We start from the raw sequence: 17848 nt of genomic DNA on the forward strand, positions 1-17848 counted from the left end.
TCACCTTTCCCCTCATCTTCCTCTTCATCTAATTCAACATCCTCAATTTTTGACTTATTATCTTCTGTGACGTCATCCTCTTAAAAAAGAAAGAAAAAAGAGAAACCCCTCCCCAAAAAAAGAGAGAAAAAAAGGAGAGAAAAAAAACCTCCTAATTCCCTCTCATTTACAATCAGAAAACAAAAAGTTTAAAAAAATTATTTATTAAAAAAATTAAAAAAAACCTTCACTTCTTAACCCAAAAATTAAAAAGAAAAAAAACAGGTCGGAGGTCCTGACTACCTCCTCCTGTTTAAACCGCCCAAAGCGGTAACTCCCCCAAAATATTGGGTGTGAGATAACTCACAGGTAGCTGATGACTTCTGGAAACTAGCACCCACCCAGTTCCCTCTCCCAACTCCCATTTCATTAAACTATCATCATTATTTAAACTATTTAAACTCTTCTCAAAAAAAAAGATTTATTTTTTTTAATCAACATTACCACTTTGGTCACCATTGCTTCCATTTCTTTTAAAAATCTGGATCCCACCTTACATCTCTACTCTCTTTGGAGACCTTGAAGGACTACATCGTTCCTAAAACTGCATAATTGGTAAAGACTGAACAAAGTCCATAGCCTCTTTAGGATTGTCAAAGAACTTTGTCTGATTTCCATCCTGAAAAATCTTCAGTACCGCAGGTTACCTGAATGTCTTTTTTTCCACAACCGTTCTGTTACAGAATTAAATTCGCGTCATTGAAACATAATTTCTTGACTCAAATCTTGATAGAAGAAAACAGGATTATTCTGAATCATCAAGGGAGATCTATTTTGCCGGGCATTTCTAATAGCCACACGTAAAATTGTCTCTCTGTCACAATAGTTTAAACAACGGATCAAAACAGATCTTGGATTCTGTCCTGAAAAAGATTTTCTTCTTAATACTCTATGAGCACGTTCCAGTATTAAACCTTCAGGGAATTTATCCTGTCCTAACACTCGTGGAATCCATTCAGTAAAAAAAATTCTTGGATTTGGTCCTTCTATGCCTTCTGGCAAACCAACAATTTTCACATTGTTCCGTCTAGATTGATTCTCCAAATAATCAACCTTTTTTGCTAAATTTTTATTTTGGATCTGCAATGTTTCAATTATTCTATTTTCATCTTGCAATTGATCCTGTGCATCGACTAAACCTTGATCACACATTTCAAATCTTTCAATGGTTTCAAACTTAAAAGCTCCATTAATGGCTTCTGCCATCGCATTAATCTTGGAAATAAACAGGTTCACAAAATTAGCTAAGTGACTCGATACAGAATATATCTTATCTTCAAGATCCTTAACAGACATTTCAACAGAAGTAGATTCAGGCATAATGGGGTCTTGCTGTTCCTTAAAGACCACGGGATCTTCTGTCCCTTCCCTTAATTTAGTATCTTTTCTAGCAGTTTGACTTCGTATAAAAACCCCTCTCAAAGTCCCCCCAGCAATGCCAGGAGACTGAAGATCAGGGTTATCTTTAAGCCAAATCTCTTTAATCATCTTCACTGAATCGATGTCTGGAAAAACCGTTGTAATTGAAGATGCATTTTGCAGCGCTACCACTGTAGCAGTCGAATGACAGATTTTTAACTCTCCAGCTGGTGGCGCCCCAGCTGATTCAACTGTCAAAGTCTCAGTAACAGCACTCACAGTGGCCGTTGTGTGAAATACTGGCACCCGTCCAGCTCTTTGGTCTGAAAGCTGTTGAATGCGACCTTCAGAGAGCCTCACCAGCTTAAAACGGAGTTTCAATGCCGAACTCTGCATGTCTTCCTCTGGATCCATTCTATGCCGAGTCCTGGCTTGTAAACAAGTAGGCTCAAATAATTTCGGAAAATGTAGTTTTTGAACAGTCTGTTGATGTTTTCTTTTACCTTTTTTTTGCATATAAACCATTAGGTATTAATCCAGCACCTCTTATTATTTATAAACTTTTAAAAGAACTTTAACGGGCACTTAAAGACAAAACAATAAATCAGAGTCAGGAGAGGTCTGGAAGGCACGTCTGTTCCCTACGCCATCTTGCCACGCCCCCCCCATAAAAAAAAACTTTGAAAGCAGTATTAAGATTAGGTGTTAAAGCCAGGAGGATTGTTTATATAACTTGCAGCAGTTCACGAGAGGATCCCCACAAGATCTTCGAAAGAGTTTTGAACATATGAATCCTAATGTATGATTCAAACTGGCAAAGTGGTTACTAGAGAAGCATTTTTGCAAAAAGTATTTGAATTTTTTGAGCTTATTTGCAGAAGGCTCTCTCATGTTATTAATTAAACGAGAGGACATGAAGGGCTTATAAGCTTATCCCCTCTTTCTTGAGGCTTGACATACCTCATAATATGGTATTCATTGTAGATAAATTACCCAATCGGATGAGAGAATTATGGAGAAGTCAAGTTGCTGAATTCCAAAAAAAAAGAAACTAGGTAACAGATACTTTTAAGGATTTGGTTGAGTTCATTAAAGGGCAAGTGGACATTTCCACAGATCCAGTGTATGCAATTAAACAGTGAGTAAAGAAGTTGAGAAGTCCATGTGGTTTTGCAAACAGAGAGAGAGAGAGAGAAAAAAAAAAGTGATTCTTTGGAAAAAGAGAGAGAATTGAGTAATAGCTTTGGGAGGCTGCAACATGGCAAGCTGGCAGGGTTGTTGAAAACCCCATTTTGAAGATGGGTTGTGAGTTCTGAGTTCATCCTGTTGGAAACCTTTGTAGTCCTTACACGAGGAAATAGCCGGCTAGAGTCTTTCTCCTGAAATAAGGGAAAAAAAGAGGATCTCTATGATGACCTGGAAGAAGAAGTTTTCATTTGGAAAACCCATAATGGGGAAAGTTTCTTCGACAAGACATTGAAGTGGCTGATCGAAGGGAATCAGTTTATGTGTATCCAACGAGCAATAAATATCCCTCTCAAACCAACAAGGACCTTCCTGCGTGGTAACAATGTACTTTAAGCACCAGAGTCTGCTGAAGATTCATAACTATTAAAGTATAAGAATTAACTAATACTGGTGAACTTGGTGGAGTGAGAAGTGAGATTGGACTGTGAATCAAAGAACTACCTTGAACATTTACACATTACATAAATGTGCTCTTAGAATTAGAAGGGGGTTAAGTTAAATTAATAGTAATAATTTAAAGTTTGGTGCTGTTTTTATGTTTAAAAACAAGTTTTGTTTCAGTAACCATTGTCTTGGTGAATTTCTATTGCTGCTGGGTTTTGAGGTCCTCTGGACTCATAACACTATGTTTGTTTTTTTGTAATGTCACGTCTCCAGAATGGAGGACCATCACCTTCCCAAGATCATGTTATGTGGCGAGCTCTCCACTGGCCACCGACACAGAGGTACACCAAAGAAGAGGTATAAGGACTGCCTAAAGAAATCTCTTGGTGCCTGCCACATTGACCACTGCCAGTGGGCTGATATCGCCTCCAACCGTGCATCTTCGCGCCTCACAGTTCGGCGGGCAGCAACCTCCTTTGAAGAAGACTGCAGAGCCCACCTCACTGACAAAAGACAAAGGAGGAAAAACCCAACACCCAACCCCAACCAACCAATTTTCCCTTGCAACCGCTGCAACCGTGTCCGCCTGTCCCGCATCGGACTTGTCAGCCACAAACGAGCCTGCAGCTGACGTGGACATTACCCCTCCATAAATCTTCGTCCATGAAGCCAAGCCAAAGAATTTTTATTTTTAGATGTAATGGATCAGAGATTTGTCCATTTATAAAAATTTGTCCAAATGCAAATTTACCTAATATTTTAATCAAAAAGGCCCATTCCAATCTATCAAAAGCCTTTTCCGAATAAAATGCCACTGCCTCATTTAAACCTTTCCTCTTGTGCTGAATGTATAATATTAATTAATCTGACTACATTATCTGCCAATTGTCAATTTTTAAGAAATCTTGTCTGATCCATGTTTATTAGTTTAGGCAATAATTTAATAACTCTGTTCGCCAAAATTTTAGCCAATATTTTATTACCTGCATTCAATAATAAAATTGGCCTGTAAGAAGAGAATTTCAAAGGATCTCCATCTCTTTCAATATTACAATAATTATCACTGTTTGGAAAAGAATCTGGAAAAGTATAAGTTCTTGATGCTTGATCCAACATTTCCAAGAAAATAGGAATCAATTTGTCTTTGAATTCTTTATAAAATTCTGGTGGAAAATTGCCCTCCCCTAGAGATTTATTACTTTATTATGAACTTACTGCTTCCTTCACCTCAAATTATGTAATTTGTCCACTTATTTCTATTTGTTCTTCCAAGTCTAATGTAGGTCAATTTATTCATTTAAAAAAAAATTTTTTTTTTCACACCATAAATCACATTAGCCATGATATACACTTTTTCTTTTTCACACATATACAGTGACTTTTTCTCCCCCCTCCCTCCTCCCAAGCCACCCCCCCACCCCCCCTCTCATCCATTTTGTTATCGTCTTTTAAAGATTCCGAGCTATATAGTTTAGAATAAATATTTTTGAAAGTTTCATTTATTTCTCAAGGTTTATAACTAATAATATTCAAATAATTTTTAACTGCATCAATTGCTATGCAGCACTTTATGTGCTCATTCACCCAATTCATACTATCTCTATTTAGTTCATCTTTAAATATTTGGTTTTGTAACGGTATTAAAAATGTAAATTTACCTAATATTTTGTTATGCGGGTCATTGATCCTGAAATTGGGGCAAACGGCAGGAACACGAGGTATAGAAGTCGGGCTTGAGCCCCAATAAAAGCAGAGAGCTTAACCTGATTACACTCGTGAGTGTGTCTTTCTTTCGAGTAGCACGCGGCTACAATTGGTGACCTCAACGGTTTAGACAGGATCTAAACCCAACAATTTGCAAGCCGGCAGCAGTCCACACAATCACTCTCAAGCTGGACCAGTCAGGTTTGATCAGGCTGAGGTACAGTTTCAGATCTGGTAGATCACAGCAAAGTCCACCTGATACTACCATCTGGTGAGTGCACTGGACCAGGACATGGTGAGCTGGGTGGCCAAATGCATTCAGGAGCCCCGATTGGAAGGCACATACACCATTCAAGGAATTGCTGATCGAGACCTTCGGGGTCTCACAGCAGGAGAGAGGGGCGTGTCTGCTCCATTTGGACGGGCTAGGGTCAGGACCCCATTGGCCCTCATGAATGAGATGCTGGCCCTCCTGGGCAACCATGAACCCTGCATCATGTTTGAGCAGGCATTCCTGGAGCAACTGCCCAAGGACGTCCAACTGCTCCTGGCAGACAGCAACTTCAGCAACCCCCAGAAAGTCGCAGCAGGAGTGGACATCCTGTGGAAGTAGAAAATAAAGTGCTCGGCATCAATGGGGCTTGTTGCTAAACCCTGTGGCCAGACCCATGCAAACCTGCCAAAGGAACAGCATCTCAATAGAGGAGATGATCCCAATGACCAATGATGCTTTTACCACCAGCGATTGGGCTCCGGTGCCCGCTGGTGCAGGCCATCATACATGTTCCAGGGAAAAGCCTATGGCCATCAAAGCTGGCCAACAAAATAGCCTCCTGTATGTGTGGGACTGCCAGCATGGACAGGAATTCTTCGCGAACACAAGAGCAGAGGTCAGCATCTTCCTCCCATTGGGAAGGACACCAGGAACAGCCAATCAGGCCTCACACTGAGGGCTGCCAACAACAGCACCATCCAGACCTACGGTACACGCAAGGTCCAACTGCAGATGGGAGGCAGCCTTTTCTCGTGGGTGTTCATGTGCACCCATTGCCTGTTTGTGGACCTGAAGGGTCGGAGGCTGGTCCTCACAAAGATATTCCAGACTTTACCCCTCAATGATACAAAGCTTCCAGCACCATACCTGGACCCCGTGCAGTGATCCATGGATGAGTACACCAAGGTCCTGTCTGAGTTCCCTGGAGTGCTCACCACCCCCCCCCCTACAATTCACCATGGCAATGCCCTGAGTACAGCACCACATCCTGACCCAGACCCGCTCCATGCATGAGCATGACACCTTCCTCTAGAGAAGCTCCAGCTGGCGAAGGAGGAATTCAAGAAACTTGAGGACCTCAGCATTTTATGGCTTCTCCTCTGCATATGGTGCCCAAGACCACTGGGGGTTGGAGACCACATGGTGACTACCGTTGGCTCAACAAGCCACAACACTGGATCGGTACCCCGTGCTGCACATCTAGGACTTTATGGCTAACCCGGACAGGCAAAGATTGTTTCCAAAGCAGACCTCATGCAGGATTATCATCAGATCCTGCTTCACCCCGCTGATATCCCCAAGATCGCCATCATCACCCCGTTCAGCTTGTTCAAATTCCTGCAAATGCTGTTCAAGTTGAAGAACGCCGCACAAACTTTCCAGCAGCTAATGGATGCTGTGGGCCGAGATCTGGCTGACACCTTCATCTACTTAGCTGACATCCTGATGGTGAGCAGGAACTGGCAAGAACACTTAACGTACCTCCACAACTTCTATACCTGACTGAGCGAGTTTGGACTGATGATCAACGCAGTTCAGGTTGGAGATCAACAACTTCCTGGGCCACACTGCTCCCCAGCCAGGTGTAGGTCATCCAGAAGTTTCCTAAGTCCAGAAAAACCAGGGGGGTTATAGTAGTTTGTAGGCATGATCAACTTCTACTACATGTTCATTCCCTCAGCTGCCCAAATCATACGGCCCTTGTTCTCCGGATGGCCTGCAAGGCGAAGGACATCATATAGGATGAGGAGTCAGTGGAAGCCTTTGTGAAACCCAAAGAAACCCTGGCAGGTGCCGCTCTTTTGGCACATTCCAGGACACACTCCAACAGCCCTGATGGTGAATGCCTCAGGAACAGCGATTGGCAGAGTTCTGGAGCAGCAGATCGAAGGGAGCTGACGGCCGTGGCTTTCTTCAGCAAACAGTTTTGGCCTCTGGAAATGAAGTACAGTGCTTTCGACAGAGAGCCACTGGCGCTGTACTTGGCCATCGCCACTTCAGGTACTTACTCAAGGGCAGGACTTTTACGGCATTCAGAGACCACAAGCCCCTGACTTTCGCCTCGGCCAAGAACTTGAGCCTCTGGTCGGCCCACTATCAGCATCACCTGTCTTACTTCTCGGAGTACACCACAGATGTAAGGCACGTCTCCGGCAAGGACAACGTGGTGGCTGATGCACTGTTCAGACAGAGTTTCCACGCATTCTCAAGTGGTGTGGATTTCATGATGCTGGCGAAGGTGCAGCAAGATGACAAGTGGATGTCCCAGTACAGGGCTGCCATATCAGGATTGCAACTCCAGGATATCCCAGTCGGCACAGGTAACAACATCTCCATTTTTCTTTAATAAAGAAAAATAGTTGCAACAATAGTTCCAATCGCGGAACAAAAAATATATACATTCTTGATTCAAGCTGAGAGTTACTGCCTCTGACATTAGGCCAGTGTTTGATGCCATGGGGGAATCAAAGAGCATTACTGATGGTGAAGCCAATGGGCATTAAGAAAAAGGAACCCTTCAATGCTTCAAGACCTACCATGCTCAATTAAAAATAATTATGGTTGTATGGAGTCAATTTTTTCAGTCCCAGGACTTGCTCAGGTCTACAGCCATAGCCCAACATGTCCGGCTTTGTACAACAAGACACAGCCAATGTTCAGTGTAGACTGCTGAATGTGAAAGTTACATTCACTACAGGCCTGTATTAGACAATGTCTGTCTCTAAATGGAGAGAATCTAACCACATATCATTACGATCTTCATCATTAACAGTTCTGGATTGGCGGATGAAGTGAGGGGGAGGGTCTAGGGAGAGAATTTAGCCCATTCACACTCAAATTAACCTACAATCCCATATATTTTGAAGGGTGGGAGGAAACAGGACAACCCAAGGAAAGCCCAAGCAGACACATTCAATCTCCTTATAAACAACGCCAGATTTGAACTTGGGTCACTGTTGCTGCAGTAATGTCGCGCTAACATGCCACCCCACACAGTGTTGGGCATAAACTCACTGTGAGGGATAACGTAAACATGCTTCATCTTGTATTCGTATGTGTGAGTTCTTAAGACAACACATGGATGAAGGAGAAGGTTCTTTACTTTAAAGTTGTTGGAAACTGCACCATGAGGCAGACCATGAGGCTGCAAGTCTGCATACTGTGTGTCTCCTGCTCTGTGTCAGCCTCTGGTGGCAGCCAAGTATAATCAAACAGTAAGGCATGGCTAGTTGCCTTGCAACCATGATCACTATCATTACACAGTTTGCTTTATTGTCCCACCTAAGATCCTGGGTTTGCTCAGTGTGATACACACAAAATGTACACAAGATTTCTGTAAGATAAATGTACTGGCACTGAATAATAATGACATAACAGGACCACAGCCCCATTCATCTTAATTGTAAGAAATTGTCTAATTTTTCTTTGCCTTCTCATCATTTTGTTCCAAAAATTTTCTGATAAGAGGGAGGATTCTTCATGCATTGTTTGATAACAATGTGATTTCCAGATGCGAGTGCTTTAGCTGTTCTGTCAATAGCATTGATTCGTTCAGAATTCTTATCTGTTTGGATTCACTGACAGCAGATAGTGTTTTGAGAGAGCTTTAATGAATAATGAGTCTCCTGTGATATTCTGTAAACCATGCAGTGCTGTAGACAGGCATTCTTAGCTGGTGGCCACTTCAAATGGCTGCAGTTTGTATGAAATGGTTTGCTTGTCATACAGCTCTGTGTTTCACTATCTTCAGGAAGTAATGATTTTAATCTGAAGCGCATATTTGTCTGTAATGGTTTTTGTCCTCTTTCTTTTGGTCCTGTAAGCTCATTTATTTCCCTGAGTATAGCTGGTAGACACGTGCAAAAGTGAGTTTAAAGCAATAATCTTGATGTTGAATGTGACAACAAAACTGTTTTTGTTTCCACTGAATCCATTTTGCACAAACTCTGGGCCTCCTTAAGTATTTACAGAAATCCCTCCACTTTACCACTGACATATGGCCAACAAGATATGAATTGTGAAACTTGAGTGAATAGCAAATTTCACTGTGTTATCATTGAATTGCCATTTTGTTATTTATCTTTACCCATAATGCAAAGATGTGATCAAGCTTTCAGATACTTTCTCACAGATGCAAAACAGACAATTTCTACAATGGTAAATTATCTGTAGTTGTGAAACATAGAAGTCTGCAGAAGCAATGATTGTAGTAAAAACACAAACATGTCTCACAGGGTCCATAGCAGGTAAAGATTCATAACGGACATTTGGGCAAGAGTCCTTCTTCAAAGTATGAGTAAAAAGCAGACAGGTGGCTGAAATAAAAAGCTGGGAGAAGGGAAGAAAGGGCAGGGGTAGTGTGGAGACAAACAGACAAAAGGTGTTAATTGGATATGGATAGGAGGAGAGGAGAGAGGAAAGGTGAGAATTGAAAGGGAGTCAAGGGAAGTTTGGCTTCGTGAATGCAGAGCTGGGGGAAAGGTCAGAGGGATTGATGGGGTGGGGTGGGGGTGTAATGGAAACCAGAAAAGTCGATGTGATCTGTTTGAAGGGTGTCCAGATGGAATATGAGGTGTTATTCTCCAATTTATAGGTTATCTCAGCATAGGGTACCTGTATAGCCTCCAGTGATGCCCACTTTATTTGTTGGCTAAATCGAATATCCATGCTCCAAGCATCCATGGGGAAGGCTCTTCAATTCTTACTCTGTATTAACCTTTTGTAACATATTTTTTTGTAATAATATTTTTACTTGTTTTTTAATGATTGGTGGGTGGTGTAACTTCCGAGGGGTGAAATATAGTGTGGATGACCTCTCTGTCTGGAACCTGGTAGAAATGTGGATTTTGCAATCTCACATAACCTTTCTGTCTGGAACCTAGTTGGAAGTCTCATCATCTGTTAATCAAGTTTGGCAGGTGATGAGACATAGTGGCCACCCATTAGTGTCTACATGACCATTGGCCCCTTTAATTACCTAGTGATTTCCTGGGCAGGACCATCCAGCTGACTGTATTATAAAGTCCATCATGTGTGGTGGTTCTTCCTCTTTTGCACTTTAGTCTTGAGACGAACACTGCTCCACTCCAGATTGTTAACTGTGAACAGTGCTAGAGGATTCATTGGTAAGGTATGGACTTCATATTGATTGAGGCTGTGAGATAGCATTAGAGACATGCCCATGCTAGACAAGGAACAGCAAGTAGCATATTGTAATCCTTGGTAGTTGTAGGTCTGTACGCAGTTGCTAGTATTGGTAGGGTTAAGTCCGATGTGACTGAGTTTGTACAAGTGTAAGCATTTGCTCATTTCAGTAGTGTTAAGTCTGATATGATTGATTACACAGTGTTTATATGAGTGTAAGCAGTTGCTAATATTGGTAGTGTTAAGTCCGATGTGACTGGTTATACTGCTTTTTGTGATTGAAAGAATTATTGTGTGCTATTCCTGTTGTGACCTCCTTACATGTTTTAATAAAGATCTTTTCTGTGTTCAGCCTGGCCCCAGACTCATTGGTCTTTGAATCCACCGAACAACACAACACTCACCCACATACAGTCTATTTCCAGTACATTTACCCTAGACCCCTCCACCCCCATGTGGGTCAAGCACAGGATTCCCCTTGACCTCACCTACCACCCCACCAGCCTTCGCATCCACCATTTCATCATCTGCCATTTACTCCACTTACTATATGATCGCTCCACTAGATGCATCTCCCCTCCTCCTCCCCCTCTCCACTTTCTACAGGAACCAGTCTAAACATGACTCCATTATCCATTCCTCCCTTCTCAACAATGGCCTCCCTTGGTCCTTACTTCTGTAACTGCAGGAGGTGCTGCACTTGTGTCCACATCTCCTCCCTCACCACCATTCATGACCTCTAAGTCTCCTTATAAGTGAAGCAACAATTTATTTGTGAATCGGCAGGGGCCACCTATGGCATCTGGTGCTCCCATTTTGGTCTTCTCTAAATCAGAGCAACTGCGAGACTGCTTCATTGACATTTTTGGTCTGTCCACAGTAATAACGAGGATCTTCTAACCATCCATTTCCACTCCCCAACCCATTCCCTTGTTGACATGTCTGCCCATGGTCTCATGCACTGCTAGACTGAGACCATCTGAAAATTGGAGGCACAACACCTCATATTTCGTCTGGGTACCCTCCAACCAGATGGCATTAGCATTGACTTCTCCGGTATCAATTAGCCACCCACCCAGCATTCCATCTATCCCTATATCTCCTTTCCTCTAGCTTTGTCTCTATCTCTTCCCTTTTCCCTATGTCTCCTTTCCCCCAGCATTCCAGAGCTATTGCTCCTCCCCATATCTATTCTCACCCTTCCTCTCTCCTGTCCCCTTATCTATATCCAATTAATATTTTTTTCTGTCGGTCTGTACTCCTCCAATTACTCTTTCTTCCCTTCTCCCCAGTCTTTTAATTCAAGAGCCAGCTGCTTTTCACTCATACCATGAAGAAGGGTTCAGACCAAAATGTCAGTTACACTGGACAACAAATTTTTTCAAAGGTTTGCTTCCTGAAAAAAAAAGGATTACGATAGACAACTTCAAGATGAACACAAAGATAATTTCAGATTTGCTGTATCACGTAGGACATTGGAGAAACATCATATTTATTCACATGATGATGCGTTAGTTCAACTGACCTACAAATATTTTGCCAGTGATTTCTGTCTGTACTCTGCATCTGATGCCTCTCGTGTCAGTGTCCAACATTGATGGATTATAATTACCCTGATACCACTTTTCCATAGTTGCAGAGTCTTGATGAAACCCTCACCACTTTTGTCACTGACTGCACCAAGATCAGCAGGGAAGACGTCCAAGTGCAAATGCAGAAAGGGAATTTTCAATGACATGTTGCACTTCACGGGTTTGTATGTTTGAAATAGACTTAAAAAATGACAGGAAATCACAAAAAAATAGGTTATATCTAAAAATAATACATGATAGTAAAATTTTAAGGTGATTTGTTTTGAGATCAGCGGCCCACAATCCATAAAATACACCCAAAGGTGTTCAGGAAGCAACATCCTCATTGTCCAGTGTCATTAATCTTAACTTCCCTGCTGTTTTTTTCTTCTGTGTTTTTACTATTTGTAGTTGTTATTGACAGTAACAAGCAATTAATAACTTTGTGTCGTTTTTTTTTACACCATTGACATTGTTGAAATGTTGATCATTTTGAGCAGAACCGGTAATCATCTATTCCAAACAAATGCATCTTTTTCCCTGACAGTTGTTGAGCTTTCATAATTTGTTAATCTACTTAACTCATTCTCTCAGTGACAAGGGCTAGCAATGTGTTTATGGTGTAGCGTATGATTTGAGCTGATGACCTCATTGCAAACTGTAAGTTTTCATTGTGTGAGGAACAGATAGAAGAGGATGTGGTGTCCGGGAACTGTTTCCATTTTAAGTGTTGAATTTCTATCAGCGCATCTATCATCTAGCATTGTTGCAGTTTGATTTTGATCAGTATCATGGTTTTGGACGCTACATTCAAACGTACATTACTGATAAACTGATCTGCAACATGTTCTTTGCAACTAGTGGGGTCAGTCTCAAGCACAGAATGTGTGATCACTACCATGTTGTGTCAAATCTCTGAAGAAAAGCAGTTGCTTAAATTTCCCTGGAATGCTATGTTAAAATTCTCTGAGAAGAGTCATTTTCAATAATAATGTATTTGGAATGGTCATAGTTGTAACATTATTATGAAGAAATATTATTGAATTTTTTAGCAAACAGGACGCAACTGAAAGTTGTTGAAGGCTTGTTGATTCATTATATGGACACATTCACCTGAATCTTCCACCAGAGGCCGAATGCTCTGAGTATGACATCAGAATGGTTGTTAAACAAGAAGATCTGCAGATGCTGTGGTTGAGTGTAATAAACAAAAGTACTGGAGAAACTCAGCAGGTCACGATTCATCCTTAGGAAGTAAAAGGCAACTGACGCTTCAGGCCTGAGCTATCGTCAGGAATCTGTATTGTATTGTACATCAGAATTGTGGTTGATCCCTGCATGGGGCTTCATGCTTTGACAAGTTTTGGAGAATGCCTCCCCCCCATTGAGAAGGAAAAGCAGAGGAGATGATGTCTACATGAAGTGACCATGGCAGCGAGGGGCTGAGAAGCTGAAAGCCCTCACAGGCTGCGGGTGACACAGTCGGGGGACCACGAGCTGGGAACCAGCTATCAGAACTGGGATTTGAGAGGGTGCTGAGGGCAAGAAAGGCTCGCAAAGGACCTTGGGTACTGAAGGTTTCCTGATGTTGTTGGAGGTTGGGATGCCAATTCATCAAACAGGAGACTGTGTGGCTGCAGAGGCTGCGGGAGCATTGGAGACGAATCCACACACCCTCAATGACTCTGAAGGGGGCCTCTTTTGCTTCACTTTCTCTCTTACTGTAAGGGTCACCGGGTGACATTAATGGTGACTCTATACTATTACATGACAATAAGGGGATCTTGAATCTTGAATGACTACTTTCATGAGTTAGTTGTTCACATGGCTTACATTGCTTTTCTAGCCAGGATAATCTGCTCTGTGGAGGTGCCTCACATCACAGTAACAGTATTTTTCTAAATTTTGTTGTGTCATTGATGTTACTGGTTTTTCCCTGCCATGTTTTTGAATGAAAAGGCCTGCCTTGGTGTTTATTTTCTACTTTGGTTCCATTCAAGGCTGGAATTGGTAGCCTTGTAAAATGAATGAAAAGGCCTGCCTTGGTGTTTATTTTCTACTTTGGTTCCATTCAAGGCTGGAATTGGTAGCCTTGTAAAAGTAGATGCAGGAGTAGGCTACTCAGCTATAAAGCCTACTCCTTCATTCAATAAGATCCCAGCTGACCTGGTTTGTAAATTCTGCATTCTGTTCAACATTCGCTGGTCTCCCTGCCTTTTGGTTATCAATTATATATCTACATCTGCCTTAAAATACAGGTTAAATACCCTTTATTCAAAATACCTGGGATCAAAGCGGTTTGGACTTTGGAACACCATTTAAAAAATGCACTCATTCACTCAGACTTAAAAATACGTTCATTCACATTTCAATACAAATATTTAAATATGCATCTACACTCTATAATGCTCTATGTCCCATTCTCCGATTGAGGTTTCTAAACTCTATTAAGTATATGGGACCATAGGCAAAAACGTTTCGGATTTTAGATCATTTCGGATTTCAGGTATTCGAATAAGGGGTATTCAACCTGTATTTGATCTGCTTCCACTGCCATTTATAGGTTTCTGAGATGCACAACACACAATGGATTAAAAAAAAACAATGCCTGGTGCTCTCTTAAATGCACAATACCTTGTATAAAATTGTGACCCATGGTTCTACATTATCCCTAAAGAGGAAACAACCACTCTATCAAGATCCATCAGAATTCTACATGTATCAATCATGCTTTCTCTCACTCTAAACTCCAGCAATCCAAGCTAAACATGTCTAATAATTCCTTTTTTAGATATCTGACCATGCAGGGTATCACTCCAATGCACATCTGTGCTCTACTTCCGCTGCATTAACATCCTTGCTTATATTAGGAGAGAATTACCACAATAATCCAGATGTGGGCTCACCTACACCTGTCTTTCTGCTGACACTGGATCCATTTCAATTTGCCAAGAGAAGAAACCATTCCACTGACGATGCTATAGCCTTGTTGCTCCACTCCATCCTGACCCACCTGGAGAACGACATTTCAATTGCCAGCCTGCTGTTCATCGATTTCAGCTCGGCATTCAATACAATCATTCTCCAGTAGCTGGTAGAGAAGATTTCGTCACTGGAACTCAGCACTCCTCTCTGTAGCTAGATTCTGGACATCCTAACGGAAAGAGCGCAGTCTGTCCAGGTTGGCAGCAAAATGTTAAACACCATCACGTTGAGCACTGCTGCACCTGGAAGCTGTGTGCTGAACCTGCTCCTGTTCAAGCTGCTGATACATATCTGCAATGCCAGATCCAGCTCAAACAAAGTCATTACCTTTGTAGTTGGCCTCATAATTAGTTACACTATAGAGAAAGGGTGGACAATCTAGTGATATGATCCAAGATTAACAACCTGAGACTCAACGTGGACAAGAAAAAGAGATGATCGTGAACTTCAGGGCAACCAGGTTCGACTACCCTCCATGTCACATTAATTCCTGGGTAGTAGAGAGAGTAGAGTGCAACAAGTTCCTTGGAGTTCACTTAACAAGTGACACTCAATATTGCACCACTTGTCAGGAAGGTGCAACAGTGACTGCATTTCCTGAAAAGACTAAAGTAGGCTAGGCTACCTGCCATCATCAAGTCAACCTTCTACAGGACTCCAGTGTGGCCTGGTTGCCGGAGAGAATTGGATCAGAGGTCAATTTACAATGCTACGAGTGTGGCAGAAAGGATTATTGGGGACTCCCTTCTGCATGTCAACATTATCTCCCAGGACTGTTGTCTGAAGAGGGCATGCAAAATTGTTGAGGACCCCTAACATGCTGCACACTCCATCTTTCAGCGACTCCCATTGGGAAAGTGATACAGGAGTATCAGAGTCATGACCACCAAGCTGAGAAACAGTTTCTTCCCACTTGCAGTGAGAATGCTGAATGACTAAATGAACTGCTCATGCTAACCATCCCAGACTCCACTATTAATTCAACAATATTTATTTATTTTTATATATGTATATTTGTCCTGCATATGTATTGATTGTCTCTATGTGTGTTATGTTTGGTTGTGTGTTTGCATGCTTTGCACCGAGGACTGGAGAACGCTGCTTTATTGGGTGGTACTTGTGCAATCTGAAGATAATTTAATGAGCTTGTCCCTGAAAAGATGATAATCTTACTCACTGAGAGAGCTTGATGTCCTTTTCAAAAAAATCCATGGTTTGTATTGACTTGCATCATTCAATGTATATTCAGTATTTTCAGCTCAAGCTCAAAATCAAACATATTAATTTTGGAGCAAGTTCGATCAGACATATATATTATTGATCAATTCTTTATCACGAATACAAGCTAACTTGCAGTTGCACCAGATAGTTAGGAAAACAAACTGCACATTGGCATTTCTTGGTTGAAAATTTAAATCAGTATAATGACTAAGTGAAATCAGACCTGTAGTATTGGATGCAGCTTTGGTCATCTTTCCTGAGTCAAAAAAGCATATCTGCCATCTTCAAGTGCAATGGAGGTTCACTGGTTATTGGCACGGCATGTGCATTACATAAGGCAAAATTGAGTATGCTAAACTTTTTATTTTTCCAAAAATAAACTTTATTCACAATCAGTTATTTGAGAAGTAAACTATTCTAAGCCCTTATTGTCATATCTATACATTTCCTTCTCTGTGCATTGTTACATTTGTTCTCTATTTAACACTATTGCCACCACCGTGGCTCCTTGTAGTTATTCCCCTGTTTGTTGTTTAAGAGATTTTTCCCTTAATTTCTCGTGGTGGAAAGACTCAGGACTGCGTTCCTTCCCCAGAAAGCCTCCACCTTGGCTGTGTCAAGCGTCAGCATGTACTCCTACAGCCTGGGGATGTCAGTCAGCAGCATTCTACACAATTAGGTCAGCCATTCTCAATGGGGGCCCTTTAGTACCCCCTCTCTCCCCCTCCCCCGGGGGCACCAGCATATTTAAGCAAAAGCTTTGTTTTCTTTTCACCTCACCTAACATTATTTATTTTTACTGTTTTTATGTCATCAGTATGAGAGAAGTACAGAAGAAACCAAAACGTGACTGCTTCGTAGAGATAGGGGCCCATAAACTTTGAGCAGATTCCTAAGGGGGCCATAGCTAAAAAAACAAATGAGAATGGCTGCTTTAGATTATCAACAGAGTAGGGGCAGAATGGTTATTTCCCAATTTGAGTTATAATGTTAGAGACAAAATACAAGGCACGCCATTAGGAACTGAACTGAGAGAAACCTCTGCCTGAAAGATGTGATCATTTTGGAATTCTCTACCAGGAGGGCCATGGCTTTTAGTCATCTATTCATTCAAATCTGAGGCCGATGGGTATCTGGATATTAGACATATCAAGGGATATGGCAAATTGGTGTAAAGGTGGAAAGCCTTGTAACTTGGCTTTTAATGATCCACTATCATTTGATAATAAATGTTATTGTCACCATGGCAGCTGCAGAGATAAACTGAGGCTACTTTGGTTGTTTTGAAGGTGACAGCGCTGACGGAGCTGTTGTAGCTGCAGCACTGCCACTGGTACGGATCCACGGGGTGCAAGGGAGCGGAGATGCGGCACTCCTGTGGGGTCAAGCAATCGGGGGATTTATTTGAAATCCTGCAACTGTGGGTCTGCGCCCAAGATGGCGGCACCTATTAACTAGCAGGAACCACGTGGGGCTGCAGAATCAAGGGAAGTGGAGGACTGGACCAAGGGACCAGAGGATCATACACTGATCATACACTGTCTGAGAGGAAGAAGCAGAAGAGCTGACCCACGGTGTCAATAACCACAGTAATGGACCAGTGAAGGGGCTCTGCGGCTGAGGACCAGTGCACATGTGGGGATGCTGGCAACTCGAGGCGAGGAACCCACGGAAACTGTAGGCTGCTGGAGACTGCTGTCGTGAGACTTTCACCAGGCTGCAGACTGCTGGAGACAGGCTTGAGCTGGCTGGAGGGGAGGCAGGTATGCAGATATGAGGAGGTGCCAAGGGCAGTGAAGGGTTCCTGACTGTGTCGGAGGTTCGGATCTGGAGCTCAGGTTGGCAATGGTTTGGACTGGACTCTGTGTGGCTGTGGAGGCTGCGGAATTGCTGGAGGTGAATCTACGGATACTCGGTG

Source organism: Narcine bancroftii, chromosome 2 (assembly GCF_036971445.1).
Source record: "Narcine bancroftii isolate sNarBan1 chromosome 2, sNarBan1.hap1, whole genome shotgun sequence".
Lineage (NCBI taxonomy): Eukaryota > Metazoa > Chordata > Chondrichthyes > Torpediniformes > Narcinidae > Narcine > Narcine bancroftii.